General features: G+C 42.6%; 1 long non-coding RNA gene across 1 annotated transcript; it reads left to right on the top strand.

Moving 5' to 3' along the window:
• The first annotated feature begins 2,487 nt into the window (after positions 1-2,487).
• Positions 2,488-4,654, top strand: LOC123159892 (uncharacterized). Its single transcript, XR_006479915.1, has 2 exons — positions 2,488-3,076; positions 4,075-4,654. It is a non-coding gene; the product is annotated as an uncharacterized lncRNA (long non-coding RNA).
• The last annotated feature ends 3,407 nt before the right edge of the window (positions 4,655-8,061 follow it).

The raw sequence follows: 8,061 nt of genomic DNA, 5'->3' as shown, positions 1-8,061 counted from the left end.
AGGGACCTACGTCCGGCCTCCGGATGCGGACGATTTAAGTCACATAATTTAACAGCCCGGAGAGTCCGCCCGGAAGCTTTAGAACAGATTCCTCACTAAGAAGAATCAAATTGTCGATTGTCCGGATGCCGAAGGCCTAGCGGCCTTCAAGCACAGCATCCGGGATGAATGGCTCGCCAGACACCTCGGACAAGAAAAACCGAGGACAATGGCAGCCTTAACAAGCCTTAAGACCCGTTTTTGCGCAGGCGAAGATAGCTGGTTGGCCCGTAAAGGCACCAACGACCCAAATACATCCCAAATCAGGGATGGCAACGGGAAGGCACGGCACAATAAAAACAAACGTCAAAACAAGGAAGAAAGTCCGGACAACACAACGGTCAACGCCGGATTCAGGGGCTCTCGACCCGGTTAACAAAAGAAGCCATTTAAAGGCAACAAAGGGGGACCATCCGGCCTGAACAACGTCCTGGACAGACTGTGCCAAATTCATGGCACCCCCGAAAAACCTATGAACAACACTCATAAAGAATGCTAGGTCTTCAAGCAGGCCGACAAATTAAATGCCGAACACAAGGGAAGGGAAACACCAAGTGAAGACGAGGATGAGCCTCGCCAGCCGAACACTGGGGGACAGAAAAAATTCCTACCAGAGGTAAAAACAGTAAACATGATCCATGCGACTCACATATCCACGAGAAGGCGCGAACGCGCGCTCAGAGACGCATACGCTATAGAGCCAGTTGCGCCCAAACTTAACCACTGGTCGGCTTACCAGATCACTGTTGATCACAGGGACTACCAAACTAGTATTCGGCACGGAGGATCAGCTGCCTTGGTGCTCGACCCAATAATCGACGGATACCATCTTACTCATGTCCTTATGGATGGCGGCAGTAGTCTTAATCAAATATGCCAGGACACTGTCCGCAGGATGGGGGTAGACCCATCCAGAATCAACCACAGTAACACCACCTTTGAAGGGGTGATACCAGGCGTCGAAGCCCACTGCAGGGGCTCCCTTGTACTAGAGGTGATATTCGGCTCCCCAGGCAACTTCAGAAGCAAAAAACTACTCTTCGCCATCGCCCCCTCCAAAGTGGTTATCATGCATTGCTCGGGAGAACGGCCTTTGCCTGCTTCAACGCAGTACTGCACTACGCCTACCTTAAACTCAAGATGCCCGGTCCACGTGGCGTCATTACCGTTAACAGAAGTACAGAGCGTTCCTTATGCGCGGAGGAATATGCGACGGCTCTAGCAGCCGGATTCTAAGCGGCCTCTAATATCAGATAGCATGATTGGTCGTTAAGACCACGAACATGGTTAGACGAGTCCGGAAGCCCAGATCAACTTGATCTAGGCGCCATACATGTAATCCCATAGAGGACACCAGGGGCTATAGATAATTAATAAAGCCCAACTCTCAGCCTAATCTTAGTAACATGCCAATGTCTTACACTTTTACTATCCATTAGTGATAGCCAACTTTTCGCATGCTTTTGTCATACTCTTCTACACGAGTTCCTCTTTTTACAGACACCATTCATGCGACACCCTCCCAGGACACGGCACAATAGGGACAAAGGCGCAGACGTGCAGCAGGGCCCCGCTCAAAGGTTTCTTTTTAGATTAAGCCCCTGTGTAAACCTTCTTTATTGTCTCTTGTTGCTTACACATCCCATGGGTACTATACCCGCAGATGATACTGCCGTTATTGGCATTTCACCATGACAGACTAATGCACGTACCTGGGAATACAGGGTTCATAATAAGGGGCGTTACTCAGCCCAGTATACGTCATAAAGTCTGAATACCTTCGGGAGTGTTCGGCGTCGCGAATTTGGCCTTATATGCATCAGCTCCGAATCATGTCTTTGGTCAAATGTTGGGTTTTCCCGGCTCCTGGGTTCGCTGCCTTATTTTTTGTTCTTATCGGCTAAGGCGGCCAAAGGAGAACTACTGCGATTGTGCCCTGATTATTCCGGATGAGCACCTCAGTAGAGAAAGCCGAAAACAGACTGTCATGATATATCGAGAGGCTGTTCAACCACTTGAAGACTCATCGGAACCTTTAGGGTTCCTCCGCATTAACGAAGGACCGCTTACCGGTCATGTACACATGCGCCCGGATTAGGATGTACGCAAAGGTACAAGGGGCTACATAGTAGCCCCACCGTCAAACTACTATGGCTAAGTGAAAGTGTTAAAGCTATATAGTCCGGTTGCCTAGTTCGACGTGCAATCACCTCCTTAATGGACCAAGACGTTGGATCATGTGTGATTATGCATATTTTTCCCGAACACCCCCGCATTATAGGCGTGGGAGCTGAAGCCAACGACTGCTAACTTTCAGAATTGCACACACACATATATATATATAGGACAACACTATTCTAATACCAGGATTAGAATAGTTATTTGGATCACGGCGCGCATATATTGAGGCCGAGCGGATGTTCCCGAACCCACCTCGCTACCGTACCTTCCCGCGCCCCCACTCCCTCCCAGATCTAGTGAACCTTCCCACGGCCCACCCCCTCTCTGATCCAGCCACCCACCCCGCCGGCGCCGGCCAGCCCCCGCCCCGAGAACCAGCTGTCGTGCCTCTCCCGCCCCGGGAACTGGCCGCCGCGCCGTCCGCCGCCCTGATAATCGACCGCCGTGTCGCCCCTGCCTTGTATTGCGCCACCGCCAGGGATCGCGCCGCCGCTGCCGCTGCCTTCGCCCTCCACGCATCACGCCACCGCCGCCGCCACCCTCCCCGGATCGCGCCACCACCGTCTGCCGCTAGATACTACTGCGTCCGCAGTCCTCCGCTGTAGTCCACCGCTAGCTCAGGCGGGGGAGGCAGTACTTCTCCGGCTACCCCCGCGTCACCTGCTGCCGCCCTGGACAATGCCCGAACACCACCAAGGATTGCCCCTGGTGCTGCTCGAACTTCTCCATGCGGGCGACTGGTTGCTCGAACTTCCCCTTGCCAGCCATGGTGTGCCTCTGTAAACTCTCATGGCGGCTCCTACCCTGTAGCACAAGCGAGGTCAACTGCGGCTCGATTGAGACGCAGAAATTGGTGGTATGCACTAACACAAATCCTCCAGGCTGCCTGTATCATTAGAGGCAAAAGCTAGTTCAGTTACGAGTTCTGACATATGCTAGAGGAATTTCCTTCAATCCAAACTGAGCAGAGCTTGTGGCATCTCTTTCTTATTTTTTCCGTGTGAAAAATTATGAGAAGGAAGGAATTGTCTCGCTAGATGAGCAGTTCCAGTTTAGTTCTTCCTACAGATTCTTCAATTTTTTTATTTCCCAAGTATTATGTTCTCTTAGATATTAGATTAGTACTCTGTCTTGCAAGCAAGGATGTGCTGAAAAATCAAACATGTGATGCTTGATACACCATGGCTCAAGTTCTCTGCAAATTTTGTTGAAGGTCATCGGCCTATCCTAGTGCGCGGACTTGCTGTACGCCTTGGCCGTCTCTTTCCTGGTGACGAGCGTGACGGTGACGCCACATCCCGCACTACAACCAGGCGCCACCCTCCGCCTGAAATATGCCGGCAGTGCGTCTGAAGACCTTGTCCGTCCTTGAGCACATGTTCCACGCAATCAGACGCACATACACAGACAGAGCTGCACCCCGTATACTTGAGCTTCAGAGCTTCTGAACTCTCTGAATTTGTGTGCATGTTTTCTTTATTCTGCCATTGCATAGCTCCACCACTAAATTTGAAAATTCAGTCAATGCTTATACTTGATAAAAAACAGCAAGAAAGAGTGACATATTATGTGTGTTTTTCACGGAAGTGAGCTGGGAATTTAGATGTTCCTTTTCATAATATTGAGGACATCGATCATTCAACTATTTAGGTTATCCTTCGTGCTCTGACTTGAGTGAAGTTATGTGAACTAGCATATTATATTGTTATTTTCTGATTCTGAGTCGTGGCATACAGTCATCACACAAGGTAGTTGCAATATACTAGAGCATATTACGCACATAGTTATCCTGCCTAATGCCTAAAGTGATACCTTTTCAATCTTTGTGCTGAATAATAAACATAACTATTGTAGGTCTTACCTGACCCATGGTCCCTTGCTACCACGTAGCCTCTTCCCAGTGGGGCCCCATCGCTGCAGCACTCAGCGTGTTTTGCCGCTGCCAGCTTTGGCCGTTCAACTGCACAGCCCCAAGAAGTTCGGCTGAGCCATTCGGTTCCCACTGCTGTAGCGCCCAGACGAGGCCCAGGTCCTTAATATTCCAGGCTCCTACTTTTGCAGGTATTTGAGTTTCAGCAGGTATTTGAGTTCAGGGAAAGATTTGGTGAGAGACAGTGTGAGCGATTTGCACCACTGCTTATTATTTTGGTTCAGATTGGCGAATCCTCACATTGCCGGACATCGACCATGCTGCTCTTGTATTGATGAAATTTTGCATGAGTTAATTTTGGATGGATCATGTGTCTATCATCGACACTTTGTTTGTGTATATGTGAATGCATCTTCTTTCTATCAAAAACATTTGTGTTGTTTATCATGTGGTATGTACCCAAAAAATTCTTTTGGCCCTTGTTTGATATGTACAATAGTTCAATCTTGAAAAATTACACATTCTGCGACAAAAGGTGTGGAGTGGGAAATATTAAATCATCCATTAAAAAAGTTTCACAGATTCTCCCTTGAAAAAGAAATCTGGGAAATGCTAAATCTCTGGAATTCACATTAGAAAAACAGGAAGTTCAATTACCAAACTTTATTCAGTACATAAATATATATAAAACAAAAAATAGGAAAGGTAAAAAATACGGAAGCTCAATTACCAAGCTTCATGAAAAAAATACGGAAGTTCAATTACCAAACTGTTTGTGATCTGGAAGTTAAAAGGAAACTAATCAAAAAAGTTAACATGAAAAAACCAAAAGAAGTCTAGGATCTTAAAAACCAATAAAATGCCATGACAAAATCATTCCCTTCATGTGGGCTTCATAGAAAAATGTTGCATTTTCTGGTTGCATGAAGGGTAAAATGTTTCAGTATCACAATCGGCTTATATTTCATGCTTTTTTGAAAACCATATTTTTCTGTAAGAATAAAACTAAGAAGTTCAAATTAAAATAATGAAGAAGTTCGACGTTTATAAAAAACTCAGATTTTTATGAACCGATAAAAACAAACAAGTTGAATTAAATTAAAATACCAATTCAAAAAGTCTATAAACAGAATGAATTTCCCCATTTCTAAAAAATGTGGAGGGGGTCCAATATTTATGAAAAACTTAGGATATTTTTATGCTAAAAAAATAAACCAAGAAGTCCAAATTACAACATAGAGAAGTTCAATATTTATAAAGAAACTCGGATATCCTTGTTAGTGAAGAATAAAAATGACGAAGTTCAAATTCAAATAAAGGAGTAGTTCAATATACAAGAAACTCAAATTATTACCGTTTCTAAGAAAAATAAAACTATGAAGTTCAATTTACAAAAAAAATGTTCGATGCTTATTTAAAAACATATTTCCCTTCTAAGAATATGACTAAGAAGTTGAAATTAAAATAACAGAGAAGTTTGAAGTATATAAAAAACTCAGAGTTGCTGCAAGAAGTTCACATGCACCTCCGTGCACGGTTCATAATTTATATTGTTGGACGTTCGACCTCCAATTACATGTTTTAAAATGGCAAAAAATGCGACGTATACACGAAAATGCGACAGAAGTTCATAGTGAAAACAACAAGAAGTTCAACTACTGCAAGGAATGCATTTCCAATGAGAATAAAAGTATAGAAAATTAAAAGCTTAAAAGGTTTGTTGAAAGAAGTTCAAGTGCTCTGTTCGGGGAACTTCAAAAATTCTTACCAGAGAGACTCATCTTGTATTTCCATGTTTGATTTTTTCCGTATAAAAATCGAATACAATTCTTTACTCAAAATATAAAAAGGTGAAATTCAAATTGAAATAACACAGAAGTTTGGAGTTTACTAACAACTAGGATTTACCTTTTCAAAAAATAAAAAGCACAACGCAATTTTTTGCACTTTTGAAAATAATATCATAAACGTAAAAATGGTTGCTAGAAGTTCAAGTGCATTTTCAACATGAGAAAATGCATTACTCTTAAATAAGCATTACTCTTAAACCATTCAAAATTAGAAAAAACTTTCAACATGAGAAAAAAGTGCATTTTCATAAGCTTTCCAACTCCATATCATTTGTCTCAATTGGATTAGGCGTTTAGAAATTGCATCAAAAATACGAACTCGGTTGTTCGGTTTGCGAAATTTTACGATTTTCCACATTACTCTTTAACCATATGGAATTAGAAAAAACTTTCAGCATGTGGAAGGATCGTTTTTACAGCAGCTTTTCAACGCCATATTATTTGCCTCATTCTGATAAGCGGTTTAGAAATGCGATATAAAATACGATTCACGTCTTTTGTATGAAGAAAAAACGGTTTTCAAAACTGCTCCTAAACCACTTACATTTTTCCAAAATTTTAAGTTGGGTCATGATACTGGTGTCCATAGCTTTCCAACGGTATATCGCAAGCCCCATTTGGGTAATGTTGATGGAAGTTCAACCTAGCACTAGGGGAAGTTCAGGTCGAACAAATCAGACAGTAAAATTGCAAAAAACGCAATTTCATCACGACCCGAGAGCAAAATCCGCCAGCGAGCGAGATTTCTATTTAAAACTGGTATTTAGTTGCTAAAAAAACGTTTCTAGATTACACTAACATCATATAGAACACTACTAACCAGAATAATTTGCGGAGAAGCCACGGTTGCAAAGATAGCCCGAAGGTCGGGTTTGTACAGAGGGAAGTTCAGGCGCGTGTACAAACAAAAATATGTCACAGAAGTTCAACGTGAAAATAGCATGAAGTTCAACTACTACGCTGAATGAATTTTAGATGAAAAACTTTTAAAATCGTTGCGAGTATGAAAAAATGACCAACACGGGAAAGTTACGCGTTTACAGCAGCTTTCCATCGGTATATCACTTGCTCAATTCTGGTGAGTGGATGTAGAGCTAGGAGCAGTGGATATTGATATACGAGTAAAAAAAAGCACGTGAAAAACAGAGTGAAGTTCAAGGTTTCATACAGAGAAGTTCAGGTACTTCACGTGATGCATTTTTGGCGAATCTGTTTCGCGATAAAGGCAGAACGAATGATCTTGCCGTTTTTGAAATTACTTGAAAACGGCTAGGAATCAGAGAAAACTGTCAACATGAAAAAGTTTTGCATTTCCGTAGCTTCTCAGCGGTATATTATTTGCGCCATTCCGATAAAGTTTGTAAAAAATACGGCAAAAATACTTTTTTCGCCATTTTCCAAACTGACTTAAAACCGTAAGGAATTGGGAGAAATAATACATACCAAAAAGTTTCGCATTTGTTCAGGATTTCCAACGCCATTTTATTTTCTGCATTTGGGCACACGGTTAAAAACTTATCTCGAAAATACGAACTCGGTAGGACTTGTACCATTTTCTAAATTACTCTTAAACCGTTCAAAATTAGAAAAAAACTTTCAAGATGAAAGAGTAGAGCATTTTCATAAGCTTTCCAACGCCGTATCATATGCCTCAATTGGATTAGCCGTTTAGAAATGACGTCGAAAATACGAACTCGGCTGTTCGGTTTGAGAAATTTTATGTTTTTTCAAATTACTCTTTAACCATAGAGAGTTAGAAGAAACTTTCAACATGTGGAAGTAGCGGTTTTGCAGCAGCTTTCCAACTCCATATTATACGCCTCATTCCAATAAACGGTTTAGAAATGCGATCGAAAATACGATTCACGTTTTTGTGTAAAGAAAAAACGGTTTTCAAAACTGCTCTTAAACCGCTTACATTTTGCCAAAAATTTAAGTTGGGTCATGATACTGGTGTCCATAGCTTTTCAACGGTATATCACAAGCTCCATTTGGGCAATGTTGGCAGAAGTTCAACCTAGTTCACACGGAAGTTTAACGTACTACCAGCGGAGCAGGTCAGGTTGTGATCAGAATATTATTCTCATCTCGTGATCAGAATAGTGTTTATGTATGTATACA

Source organism: Triticum aestivum, chromosome 7B, assembly GCF_018294505.1.
Source record: "Triticum aestivum cultivar Chinese Spring chromosome 7B, IWGSC CS RefSeq v2.1, whole genome shotgun sequence".
NCBI classification, from domain to species: domain Eukaryota; kingdom Viridiplantae; phylum Streptophyta; class Magnoliopsida; order Poales; family Poaceae; genus Triticum; species Triticum aestivum.
The sequence above is the reverse complement of the archived record's forward strand: the minus strand, read 5'-3'. Positions and strand labels throughout refer to the sequence as shown.